This window comes from Balaenoptera borealis (assembly GCF_965194805.1).
Source record: "Balaenoptera borealis genome assembly, chromosome: 13".
NCBI classification, from domain to species: domain Eukaryota; kingdom Metazoa; phylum Chordata; class Mammalia; order Artiodactyla; family Balaenopteridae; genus Balaenoptera; species Balaenoptera borealis.
The window spans coordinates 36,806,419-36,820,666 of record NC_138870.1 but is presented as its reverse complement, the minus strand read 5'-3'; the positions used below and the strand labels follow the sequence as shown (position 1 = coordinate 36,820,666).

Genomic DNA, 14,248 nt, shown 5'->3' with positions numbered 1-14,248 from the left:
GTAGGAAACGGAAGAGAGCATCTTTGAGTTATAAATCATGGAAGATTATCCTGGCCTCTCCTGCCTAACCAAGAACCTCCTGCAAGTTGCTGGCCCAGGGAAATTCAAGTCATTCAGTAATGAGTAGCAAAGGAAACTGGCACAGTCTCAACACAAAGGTAAACGTGGGAGAAAAAGATAAACTTGTGGAAAAGAGCAGCAAAATTTACCAACAGCCTGCAAAAAGGTGACCATGAAGATAAAAATTGTGCCACACTTTTATTTTATTTTTTGGTAAAGCAATCACTTCTGTGAAAGAAAACAAAAAAGAAATGGAAGAAGAAAGAAAAGAACGTAGGAAATATAACACAAGATAAAGGAAGGAGGAGAGGAAACCTGAGACAGCAGATTTCAAGAAAGGTGCAGAAAACAAAACCATCAGAGAAATGAAGATGAAATTGAAGCAAGCACAAAAAGCAGTAGACAATGAGAAGAATACAAGGGACAAAAAAGGTAAGGAGAACGAAATTGAACTCTCCTAAATATTTGAAGATTTAAACACACACACACACACACACAAGAAATCACAAAATATTAATGGTTAGGATGTAAAAGGATATAAAAGACTTTTGTGTTTGTGGAAACAAGAAAATCTGGGACAAAATAAAAATTATACTTTTCTATGGAATTATAAAATAGTCTTGGATGCAAGGAAGGCATGATGGACTGAGTACTGGGGTGAGATGAGTTCTTCATAGTTAGCAGAGAACCATGTTAGCTTCCATATCTGAGGGTAGGTAAACCCACCCTAACTAAAACTGTGGGCCAGCTGCAAAGCAACTCAACTCCTAGAGAGAGTCAGAATAAACAGCCTTTCTTTCCAACAGCCAAGTTAGGAACACACTTGTACTGTTTGGGAAATAATTAAAATAGTACTGATCCTTTATACTTAATGTTGGCAATGAAATTTAAAACAATAAAACATTCAATGAAGCAAGAAAATGTGATCCATAATGAAGAGTAAACTTAATAGTGAAATATAGAACAGTTTCTCTTAAGATCAGAAAAAAGGCAATGTTGTCTGCACTCATCAATTCTGTTATATTAGAGGTTCTAGCCGCTAGGGTAAAGCAAGGAAAAGAAATTAAATGCATAAAGTTCGGAAAGGAAAAATTAAATTTTTATCTTTGGAAGACAATATGATTTTATACATAGAAAAGACAAAGGAATCTACAAGAAAAACAAACAGCTGGAACTAATAAATGATTTTAGCCAGTTCACAAACTACAAAGTCAACATACAAAAGTCAACTTTATTTCTATATAATAGGAATGAATAACTGAACAATGGTATTTTAAAAACAATACTACTTACAATAGCATAAAAACATGAAATATTTAGGAACATACTTAACAAAGGCTTACATGTCCTCTATACCATTAACACAAACATTTCTGGGAGAAGGAAAAAAAAAAAAACCTAAGAAAATTGAGACAGATATGTTCATTGACTGGAAGACTCAATATTGTTAAGATGTCAGTTCACCCCAAATTGGTATGTATATTTAATTAAATAACAATTAAACATACCCTACAATATGACTCAGCAATCCTATTCCTAAGTATTTATTTATCTAAGATTAATGAAAAATACATCCACAAAAAATGTACAAAATGTTGTACAAAAATGTTCACAGTGACTTTATTTATTTATTTCAGCAACTGGAAACCACCCAAACGTCTATAAAAGGAAAATGGATAAAGAGATGGTGGTGTATTCAGACAATAAAAGAAAAATTTTAAGATACATGCGACGGCATGATGAATATCAAAAATATTGTATTGCATGAGGGAAACCAGGAACAAAAAGAGGACATGTGCTGTGATTCCACTTATATGAAATTCAAAGAAGGCAAAATAAACTGTGGTAATAAAAATCAGAACAGTTGTTGCTTCAGTGTGTATGTGTGTACGGTGGGGGCAGAAGCAAGGGGGGTTGGATCTAAGGGCTGGAGGGGAAATTTTTGTGTGAAGGAAATATTCTACGTCTTGTTTGGGATGGGGTAAATGGATTTATAAATTTGTTAAAACTTGTTAGACTGTGTACACTTAAGATCTGTACATTTCACTGTAGGTAGATTATAATTGAGTAAAATATTATAACGCGTCTGTGGTAGCCATGGAGCTCTTTCACTCAGATATTCCTTCAAAAATGACCCTGCCATATGGCGTGCTGTTAGCCTATAGCCTCCAACTGTAGCGTCTTCAGAATGTGCTGCAGCACTGGAGCTGACGTGTTCTCTCCGCAACTCCAGCCAGTGGCTTGTTATGACATAGGTAGCAGAGCCTGGACATTCTGCCCAGGGAGAGACCCCTCAATGGGCAGTCTTTGCTCTAGAGCTCTTGCTCCAGACTGGCCATAATGTTTTCAGAGCTGCACTAGTCTGAGGCTCTTGCTACCCAGCTGTCCTTGCTTTCTCCTCTCTTTTCTCAAGTTTCCCACCCATACCATGGTCCAAATGCTTTTCCATCCTACTTCTTCTTCCTCTCGACTTTAGTTTCACAGGCATTATTCTTAGTGATCTCTTGCATGTCTAACTCCATCTTGGCTTTGGACACAAACTTTCAATTAGAAAATAATCTGGGATAGAAATGAGAACCGAAATATGTCATATCAATACATTTATATTGGCTTAATTCCAGAAAAGTTTTTTTTTTCAAGAAGGAAATCACTCTTTATGCCTTTATGCTATATGCAACAAGTTCACCTAAAACAATATATTTAATGGTTGACTATAAGGCTGTGAATAAAGGCAAATGCAAACAGAGAGTAGAAGTCATGGTCTTAATATCAAATTAGGAGGAATTTAAGCCAAAACACATTAAGAGGAGGAAATATTCATTTTGACAGCTCGAAGAGACATTTCAGATACAGATGACTTTAAAGGCAACTGACAAACTTAAGGATGAGGAGAGTAAGAGGAAATTTCCCCTGAAAACAAATATTTGAGCATGTAAATCATTCTGTAGTTAATTTAATTTAGTAAACCTATGTGGATGAGCCAAAAATATTAATTTATTTCATATATTCTTGTATATAGCTCTCTCTTCAAAAAGTTTTCTTTAATAACCAAAATATATGTTCTGTCTGAGAAACTTTATAACATCTTTTTAAATAGTTATCGATAATAATTTCCAAAGTAATTCAAATCCATTCCTAGCATTTATCTCAGTTGAAACTTTATAAATTTATTTCTGTGATTACTTGCTTAATGTCTCTCTCACCAGGCAATGAGATCCATGAAGGCAGGAACATTATTTTTTTGTTGATTGGTTGGTTTACTTGTTTTATCATTGTATCCTCCACATCTTGCACAGTGTCTGGCACATAGTAGGTACTTAACAATTCTTATGAATGAATAAATGAACATAATAATATCGATATAATTTCTTTTGAAGGACTACAGCTAAATTTATTCCTTCTAGATGCAAGTCTTTCTGGAAGTAGAGAGATGCTGTGCTCACTCATGGATTCATCTATTCATTCAACCAATATTTATTTACATGGCAGACACTATGCCAAGCATGGAATACACAGTGATAATAGGAACAGATATAATTCCTGCCCTTGAGGAGCTCATAGCCTGGTCGGTAACTGCTTAAGAACTTATTAATTCTCTACTTCTAATATTTTATGTACAACTATAATTATATATTTGTAATAGTACTGTATCAGAGAGCTCTCCTAAGCTCTTTTCTTATTTGATTCTCAAAGCACAGATATAAAGAAACAGATATTAAAAAGTTATGCTTTGGGGGCTTCCCTGGTGGCGCAGTGGTTGAGAGTCTGCCTGCTAATGCAGGGGACACGGGTTTGAGCCCTGGTCTGGGAAGATCCCACATGCCACGGAGCAACTAGGCCCGTGAGCCACAATTACTGAGCCTGCGCGTCTGGAGCGTGTGCTCCGCAACAAGAGAGGCCGCGATAGTGAGAGGCCCGCGCACCGCGATGAGGAGTGGCCCCCGCTTGCCGCAACTAGAGAAAGCCCTCGCACAGAAACGAAGACCCAACACAGCCAAAAATAAATAAATTAATTAATTAAAATGAAGACATCCACTTCCTTAAAAAAAAAAAAAAGTTATGCTTTGTATAGATTAGCTCATTTTATTTAAAAATATTTATTGAGTGCCTACTATGTTTCAGGAACTTTTCTAGGAGCTGGAAACAGCAATGAATAAGACAGAGAAAGACCCTTCTTAGTGGGAGGTGGCAAACAATAAAGAAGCAAAAAAGTAAATTTTAATAGTAGTGTTACAGAAGAAATGAATCAAGTGATGCAATTAGAGAGTGAAAATAGGGAATTTAAGGAAGGACTCTCTGAGGTGGTGATACTGAAATTAAGAAGTGAAGAGTTAGATCAAACATTTGAAGGGTCATGGGAAAGCCATCAAAGGGAGCGCCTAGTCCAAGGCAATGAGCAGGATGTGAGCTTGGCATATTCAAGGGGGAAAAAGGCTGGTGTTATTGGGACAATGGGTTATGGGTATGAGGTAAGATTCAGGACGATATGAGCCAGATCCCACAGGGCCCTACAGGCCATGGATTCTATTCTGCATGTATTGAGAAGCTAATGGGAATTCATACAACTTACTTAGCATGGGTACTCACAGATGAGGATTTCTTAGCAAGTATAAAGTAAGCAAATTGTGCTTAAACCTGATTTCAAAGAAAATGTAGACTCAATAGAGAAGTTGAAAGTGATTATCTTACAATCAGCTGGGGAGTTTCCCGTACACCAGTGAATCACCGAAACCTGAGCATATCATTCCTTAGGATAATTTTTGAGAAGACTTCTTGTCGGGAGGAAAAGGATGTAATCAGGGTTTTTGAGTTTGTGGGTAAAGCCAGGGATCTTAGAGAATTCAGGGGAAATAGGAAGCCCAAAGAGAGATGCTGAACTTACTACTAAAAAGGCAGGTGTGGGCTTAAGCAATTCACTGGAAAAATAAAGAAGTGACCTCATGTGCACCCCAAGTTTATGTGGCAATTTGTAAATGTTACATACGCCACCAGAATTTTGGCTTGTCTGTGGGATCAAAACAGTTTATGGCATGCAAAGTTACATGAATTATTTGAGATTTAGTAGCTCCTTTAGGGTCACAGAAACAGGCTAGCTCCAGAGTTTGTGTTCTTATCCACTATTATTTTATTTTTTTGGACTATCCATTAAATTTCTTTTTAATGCTGTTGTCTTTATTTAGCATACCGTTTTTATCATTTTGGTTTCTGGTTAAGTACATTCTAATTTCAGTCATTTTTGCCACTGCTCAAACAGTAACTAATGAGTTGTTTTAATAATGTATGTTCTATGTATTGAATGAATATGCATTTGAAGCTGTTATTTCTTTATAGACTCCTTGGTATACAGGGTTGCTTCACTTGAGAAACCTCCATAAAGACTCTCTGTTGTACCCATCTGATATATGATTTTTGTTTTTTTTTTTTTTTTTTGGCTGCCGAGACTCCATTGCCCTTTCCTAACGGCACTCTGATTTGCTCTTTCCAAATTAGCTATCTTTTGCTGTGTGCAGTATTGACATGATGGAAATCCAAGTGCTTGATTTGCCTCTACCAAAACCAGAGAAATTTGTTGGCTATTCCTGCCAAATACTTCCTCTAACCTTCCCCAGTAGTGTCAACAGTAAGGTAAGTGACAAATATGACTAATCAATTGCTCTCCTGGGACACTGACACTTGAGTGAGGTAATGAGAGATAGAAGAAACTGTTGTTTATATCTGATCAGCTGTGGTCACATGGGATTGGGAAGACCTTCTGGGGTTGTCTGGTTCCACTTTTTCCAGCCTTGTTGTTCAGCTCTCCCTTAGGGCATGTAAGCTGCTCATATCATTATGTTTTCTTTTGACTTAAATTAGCCAGGTTTGGTTTCTGTTGCTTGTTACTAAAGAATCCTAAATAATACATGAATCATGCCTAGGCCTATCTTAACTTCCCATTCCCTCAAATAAATCCTCTAAGGATATAAGTCCCACTAGGAATATAGATAGCTAAGCTGATAATGAAACGCTCATCACGGTTTTAATAGTGGAATGTATTACTCCTGCCAGATACTGTTTGCATTTTCATAAGAAATGCTTTAATGGAAGAAATGTTTTGGAAATAATGTGGTAGGGTCTTACCCCAAAGTTGTCCAGGGACAACTTGAACAATATTTCTCACATTTCTAGCACAATAGACAGCATTCCTAGTTGACACTTTTGGTAGGAGTCAAAAGGGCGAAGAAGAGGGATGAAGAGAGATGAAGAGAGCAGGAATTGTTCTAGACCTGTGCTCCCTAAGAGCACCTTAAAGGTCTTGTAACTTAAGCACACTTTCCTTTTCTCTTATATATTTTATATTTGTGTTTCCACTTTGAGTTTCAACTTAGAGTTTTCAAAATTCCCACAAAATAAGTAGATGATACAATGTAGTTTTTATACTTAGACCACGTTGTGGAAAGATTTATCAGTTTTTTCAATAGTATAAAAAAAGTCCTAAGATTTGATTTTTCTCTTTCTAACTTTTTTCAAGACCAATGAAAACAAGCATTTATGAAACTGAATATAATTTTATTAAACCTTAAATCTAAAATAAGCATTAAAATCAGGAAGTTATATTTTAAAATAAGGTTATTTCTTAATAGTATTATTTTGCCTTGTGTTTATTTTGGCTTACATTTTCTTTTATTGTTTTTTTGGTCTCTGGTTAGCATATAGTGTACTATAGTCATTTATTTTAACCATCCCTCAAATAGCAAATAGTAAATTGTTTCATACTATTCTGTATGTTCTATATCCAATATATTCTATATATTGGAGTTGAATCATTATTTACAGCTTATTTTCTTCTTTTTCAATGACGTGTAAGCAGCATTTAAAATTTCTATTACATTTTAATTTTTCAGCTCTTTAACATAGATGGACTGAGTAATCTGAATATCTGTGCTTTATATTTTTAGCCTTATTATCTTGCTGTTTTCTTCTATTCTATTTCTTTTTAAATTTTATTTATTTATTTATTTATTATTTATGGCTGTGTTGGGTCTTCGTTTCTGTGCGAGGCCTTTCTCTAGTTGCGGCAAGCGGGGGCCACTCCTCATCGCGGTGCGCGGGCCTCTCACTATCGCGGCCTCTCTTGTTGCGGAGCACACGCTCCAGACGCGCAGGCTCAGTAATTGTGGCTCACGGGCCCAGTTGCTCCGCGGCATGTGGGATCTTCCCAGACCAGGGCTCCAACCCGTGTCCCCTGCATTGGCAGGCAGATTCTCAACCACTGTGCCACCAGGGAAGCCCTATTCTTATTCCTCATTTTGATTAGCCAATTCCAATCATCCTAATAAGCATGACTCGAGTCTTTTCTCTTCCAGAAGTTCTTCTAAGAATGTTCCACCGAAAACCGCTGTATCTCTAACATTCATCTAACATGGATCATGGGTTCCTTTGTGATCATTTTTTTGTTGTCTTATTATTTAACATTCCACATATTTTCCCCTCAACTAGATTGCAAATTCCCTGAAATTTGCAGGGACCGAGGCAGTACAGCTAAGTATTTTAGGATCACATACTTTCTAGCTGGATTGCTTTGGGTGAATCCCTGCACTCTCACTGTTTCCCTGTGGGCATAAGAAAACTTCTCTAAGCAGTTTCCTCTTCTGCTTAAAATTACTGTAAAATAAACGTCCACTCCTATTTTTCAATAATAAGTATCATTTACATAGCACTTTAGCACAATTTATTGGATTTAATCTTGATAATATTCTATTAAATATATATTATTATCCTCACTTTATAGACAAAGATCCTTTTGCTCAAAGAAGCGAGAATCTTGCATAAGATGATAATGTATGAGGTGGAACAAAGGCTTGAACCTAAGGGCGTTCATCTACACCACAGTTCTTTGCACATTGATGGTATTAAATTAGGTGATTGATGAGTTTTCTCTTGCTTAAAATCTTTTCCTACTTGGGCTTTTCTTACATGTAAACAGCTGTTAATTTCTTTGAATTTCTCCCTGTTCATTTCCCTGCAAACTTCCCTTTTCCTACCTCAAGACTTTTAAGAACAGGAGAGGGTTAATTTTGTATCAGCTACCATTTCGCTATGTCTAATCAGACTCTGATATTAATTTGAAATTTCCTGCTTGACTTGAAAAGTCATTTTGTACTTTCCAACCTCATCTCTTGATCACCTTGCTGTGACTGCATAGCTGAGTCACTCTTTTATGTTCACTGCTCCATCGCTTACTTCCTTTCTTCCCCTCAAGCCATTACATCTGTCCTTCCTTAAAAAATATGTTTCTTGTTGGTTGAATCTGTTTTTAATTCCAGTCTTCAATCATCCTTCATTGCCTGGAGTACTTACAGCTTGTCCGAAAGCCCATTTGTAATTTTACCCCTTTACTTTAGATTTTTTCTTCTCTTTCTTTTTTCCTTTTAGGAATCTTGCTCTATTGATTTTCTTATAGTATTGTCCCTTTATCTATTGCTTGTTCAAACTTTACTATTTTTCTCTGCTCACTATAGCAGAATGAGTTGAAATTTATCTGTTCATAATCACACACATATTGTTAATTAGAGTTCACTCTGTAACTATGTAGATTGAAAAAAAACCCTACCTCTGCCTCTTTTTATCAATCTAAATTTTAAAAGCTAGAATTTTATTTTGTTTTAAAGATGATGGAATTTCAGGAGTAGGTAAAATTTGGGTAAGATAGAAATTTCTATGAAAACTTGGATAGACTACAATCCTACATTGGGATAAATAAGCTGATTTTGGCATAAATGTGTGGCTCAGTGTCTGTAAAAGATTTGAGACTCTCTCTCTCTGTCTCTCTCTCTCTCTGTCTCTGTCTCTCTCTCTCTCTCTGTTGACGTAGGAAACTTATGATACTGCCTATCTCTGTATACGGATTGCTTTTTTCTCATAGTAGCATGAAAACACAGTGGATGTGATGATCCAAGGTGTCTCAGCCTCTTGGGTTTTCCCTTTCACGGTTTAGCTATCAGGCCTAGAGCCTAAAAGAAAAAAACTCCATATTCTTACATTTGAAACCAAATGTCGTATTTCAGGTTCCCAATAATATATATAGTTTATGCATTATGCTTGAGAAAATACAAGACTAGTCAGCAATACTTAATTCTACCAGATGAAGAATGTCGTACCAGGGTCTTCACTAAATTGGCCCACCCCTTGATTTTAAGGGATCCTAATTTGACAACTGATGTGATCTTGTATTTGATAAAACTCTATCATGCTCATAAATTAGCTTGAGAAAGTCTAACATATCTGGAGTTTGGATCCCTATATCAAGAATTTCCTAATTCTTCAATTCTCTCACTCCTTCTTCCCAGCCAAGGGTATCTGAAGTTTCAGTCCAGTCTCTTGCTATAAGATATATTCTAGCACTGGGTTAAACATATGGGGAGCCCTAAACCTACCGACTCCTTGGCTCAATGATAAACCTCATTTTTACTGTTGATTATCCATGCCTGTTTGCTCAGAGCCTTCTAAGGGGAACCTAAGCCCTTGCTGCTAAGCTATTTGCCTTGAGTTTCTGATCTTGTATTGCCCAGAATCTCTAATCTTTGGTCTCAGTCTTCTAGCAGAGCTTCAAATCAACCCTGATTCCTGATTTACTGATTTCTAATCAGGGTCCAAGGTACTTGCCAACTCCAGCTTGCCTTTGCTGATTTTCTTTACCTGGATCTTTGCCTGCTTAGATCTTCTTTAGTCACAACTTTAACAACTCTTATGGCCCCATTCCTAGTTCTGCCTCTGTAACCTCCATCCTTTTTTATTTCAATCTAAACTCTGGTTAAATACCCCGGTTAGTCATTCTACAACTTGCACATTATGTGTAAGGAGAAATGCTGTCTTTCTCAAAGCACAGTTTTGCAATGTAATCAAATATAACACCAAGTAGTAAATCAAAAGAATGATGAATGCTCACGTGTCAACACACTTTGCCAAATGAATTAATACATTAAATTATCTAAAACTACAAAAGAGGAATGTAACTATCGAAATTTTCATTCAATAAATGAATTGAAATGGCTTAAATAGCCTCACTATACTATTACCTCAGGCTTTCAACAGATCTTGCTAAGGCTGATTTATTTTTAGCTATAAGTTAAAAAGGGCAAGATGTAATAGTTTCTAGTTCAATAATGAAACAAAGACTTCTTTTTAAAGATAAAAATGCAATGCCCTGGTAGAGAATTGTCTTATTTATATGTATAAGAATAAATCAGCATGGGAAATAATACAAAGAAGAAGTTTAATAAATGTTGATCAAATAAATGAATAAATGGGTCAACCAACCATACTATTTATTTCTCATGGCTTGTTTTTGGATCTGATTATTTTATTTATTCCAATATATCTGGTTTCTTTCCTCAAAAGTTACGGTGCAGCTAAATTATTGGTCAATTGATAACAAGGTGATTTTAAAAACTCTTATCTGATTGGAATTTATGTGCAGAGTTTAACTTCCCAAAACAGGTCTGAGGAAGTTTGTACATTGAATGTGTTTGCTGCTTTTTCTGTATCTAGCAGTAGTAAATTCAGGTATGCCTTATTTGCTATCAGGTATAAATACAGATTCATTACCATTATAAACCTTGTAAGTAGTGTACAAAAATTGTTTATCTGTACTGAGATTTTAATATGACATACATGCTAGAGAGAGATCTTAGTACTTGGCACAAATGTCCAAGAAAATTAGCTGGTGCAATATTATATATCAGATATGGTAATGTTCAGTTGCCAGTAACAGAAACGCAAAATAACAATGGTTTAAATAAGTGAGCAATTTATTTACTTCTCAAGTAAAATTCCAAAATGGACAGTGCAATGCTGTAGAAGAGATTTATCCCACAAAGTCCTTGGGAACCAGATTCTTCCTGTCTTGTTTTGTAATACACAGATTTCCATTCCCAAGGTCTACTCATGGTCCAAATTGGCTGCTCCACCCACATTTTTAAGGCAGAAGGGAAAAAAGGACCAATAAAGGAGCAAAAGGTGTGGGCCAACTATTTGTAAAGAAACTTACATGTTATTAGCTAGAATTCAGTCATGTACCACATCGAGCAACAAGGGAGACCAGGAAATATAGTTCATATTCTGGGCATCCATAAGTCCAACTAAAATGTCAGAAGCTCTTTAATTATGGAAGAAGGAGAGGACATTGAATGGGCAACAAGAATTCTCTACCACCACATGTGAGTTACTTTAGGTTAAGGATGCCCTGGAAACAATAAAGATTGAAATATTTAATTACTTTGATTAGTCATTGGAGATTATTGCAAGGGAGTCATAAATTTTTTTTTTAATTTTTATTTATTTATTTATTTTGGCTGTGTTGGGTCTTCGTTGCTGTGGGAGAGCTTTCTCTAGTTGCGGCGAGCGGGGACCACTCTTCATCGCAGTGCGCAGGCCTCTCACTGTCGCGGCCCCTCTTGTTGCAGAGCACAAGCTCCAGACGCGCAGGCTCAGTAATTGTGGCTCACGGGCCCAGTTGCTCCATGGCATATGGGATCTTCCCAGACCAGGGCTCGAACCCATGTCCCCTGCATTGGCAGGCAGACTCTCAACCACTGCGCCACCAGGGAAGCCCAAGGGAGTCATAAATTTTTAATATAAAAATCACCATGTGTTTACATATTATAACCTACTATGCATCTTGTCAATTTTACAATTGAAATATGCTTGGAATAAGACATAGAAAAAAAAAAGTAAGTAGTAAAAGTAAAACATTAGCCATAAGTTCTAATTGTTAATTTACCAAACCAGGTCAAGTATAAAGAATTGCTCAAAGTTATCTGAAGTTAAAGTAAAGCTTCTTAGTAAAGTAGTATTTTAGTAATTTTATACTCCTACATTATTACTTTGAGTGTGGAAAAGAAAAAGAGAACAGGATAGCTGCTTGAAACAGATCAGCTGAACTAGAAATCCTGATGAACACCATTTAACAGAAGGTCAGGACTAGTTGGGCTAGTGTCAAAGAGAATTAGGAGAAGGTGCTGCATATATATACACAGTGGAATACTATTCAGCCATTAAAAATGTGATTTTGCCATTTACAACAACATAGATGGACCTGGAGGGTATTATGCTTAGTGAAATAAGTCAGAGAAAGACAAATACTGTAAGTTATCACTTATATGTGGAATCTAAAAAATAAAACAAACTAGTGAATAAAAAAAAAAGAAACAGACTCATAGATATAGAGAACAAGTTAGTGGTTACCAGAGGAGAGAAAAAAGCAGGGAGGGGCAAGATAGGGGTAGGGGATTAAGAGGTACAGACTACTATGTACAAAATAAATAAGCTACAAGGATATATTGTACATCACAGGAAATATAGCCAATATTTTACAACAACTTTAAATAGAGTATAATCTCTAAAAATTTTGGATCACTATGCTGTACACCTGAAACTAATATAATATTGTAAATCAACTATACCTCAATTAAAACACAAAAAGAATTAGGAAGGCATAAACATGTTGCAGACCAATCTTTGCAATAAATACTGAATGTAACAATGTTAGATTTTGCATTTCCTTGCTATTTGCATATTGTGATTGAATAAATTATAAAATGAGGAAGAAATGTCCAGAACCTTATGTTCTATGTAAGTTTAAAGAGAATAGAAAAATGTGCTACACTCTTCTTTCCCCCCCAGAAGCACTCTGCTCGATTTATATTTTACTTTGTGGAGGGAAACTTAGAGTTTTTTGTAATGCTTTTTAACTTGAAAAGATTGAATTCTCTAAGGTTACTTTCCAACAGATGTCATTTATTAAATGGTTATGTTTTCTCATTAATCTTAGCATTTTTCTCATCTGTCATGCTATGAGAATGTAACCAAAATAAAACTTTAGGGACAGTTTGAGGCGTCTACTGCCCACTCCCTTCCCTTCTTTGCCTCTGGAAACAGCTGTGTTTTAGAACAAGGGGGGATGATAATACAAAGAGGGCTTTCTTGGTCTCTTCCTCTACCATTGCTAGGAATTTATAATGTCGGTATGTGTTTTGTAGTACACAAGTATTATTTGTTGGTCATTAACATTTTGTGCAATAAAATTAGGCTTCTCCCCAAATGCGCCAAGTCCTAACCACTGGACCGCCAGGGAATTCCCTAAAAAGGATATGTAATATGGGAGGGAGGGGGTTCTTCTTTAAGAATTGAAATACAAAGTATCTTTACAAGCTTAAAACAAGTGAACAAGTGGCCACGTTGATTGGGCCGCTTCCGGGGTCTTGGAGGTGGCCTGTACAAAGGCGAGGCCCTGAAGTGTCTTCAGCTTCCTGGTAAGTTTGCCTCTGCTTGCTCTACAGTGTTTATATATACTTTGTGGTGTTTTTGCCATTGATCTGTGTTACATTTCACCTGGTCACCCATTTGACTTAACGGACTTTTCGTGGATTTGTTATTTCACAGAATAGAAGTAGAGTAGTTTGGCCCAGGATATAGGACTGTTCCTGCAGAGCCTGTTTTGGTCCATGTGTTGGAACCTAGAAACTGCCCTTTTGTTTTCTCTCTAATAAGAGATCATAAGGTGTTTTTGGTTAGGGTTAGAGTTCTTTTTTTTTTTTTTTGGAAGGAGAATGATTAATGAATTTTCTTCTCATAAAGAACCATGATAACTTTTGTCCCTTCATTCTGTATGTATTGATTATCCAGTGTAAACAAAATATTTCAAGTAGAAATCCAGATGCCATGAAATGTAATGACTATGATCCGTGTACAACTTCTGTGAGCACCCATCAGCTAGATTAGGAAATACAAAGTTGGGTGTGTTTCTGTGTGTGGATGTATGTGATAATTTTGTGAGATTAACCAGCAAGGATTTTCACTTAAAAAACAGAATTTCTCAGCACTTTATATATATAGGTTATTAAAATACATAATTTAACTATAAAGAAATGGGATTAATTTTTAGATAAATAAACTCATATTTTAAAATAAATCGTTTTCCCCTTTAGTGGAGTTATTTTGGGAAGTTATATGCTTATTCCTACATTATTGAAATACTTGTTTTGGAATTTCCTATAGAATTTGTTTTATAAATACATTGTATTTGTGTATAAATATGTACATACATATACACAAACACACACACACACACACAGTTTTGTCTCTTGCATGACCTATGTGAAAAAATTTACAAAATTGTTGTTGTATTTATTTATGTGGGAAGATGAAAGGG

The 14,248-nt window shown here is 35.9% G+C and overlaps 1 protein-coding gene across 9 annotated transcripts in view; it reads left to right on the top strand.

Moving 5' to 3' along the window:
• Window positions 1-5,465, top strand: part of PUS7L (pseudouridine synthase 7 like) — a 42,653-nt gene extending 37,188 nt beyond the window's left edge. For 8 of the 9 annotated variants that reach the window (XM_082349400.1, XM_082349399.1, XM_082349397.1 and 5 more), the window contains 2 exons: window positions 5-492; window positions 1,698-5,465. The gene's annotated coding sequence lies outside the window, so the exon portion shown is untranslated. Of the gene's footprint in view, window positions 1-4; window positions 1,468-1,697 lie in introns of those variants that run through there. The other variant, XM_082349401.1, reaches the window with a different exon arrangement.
• Window positions 5,466-14,248: the final 8,783 nt, after the last annotated feature.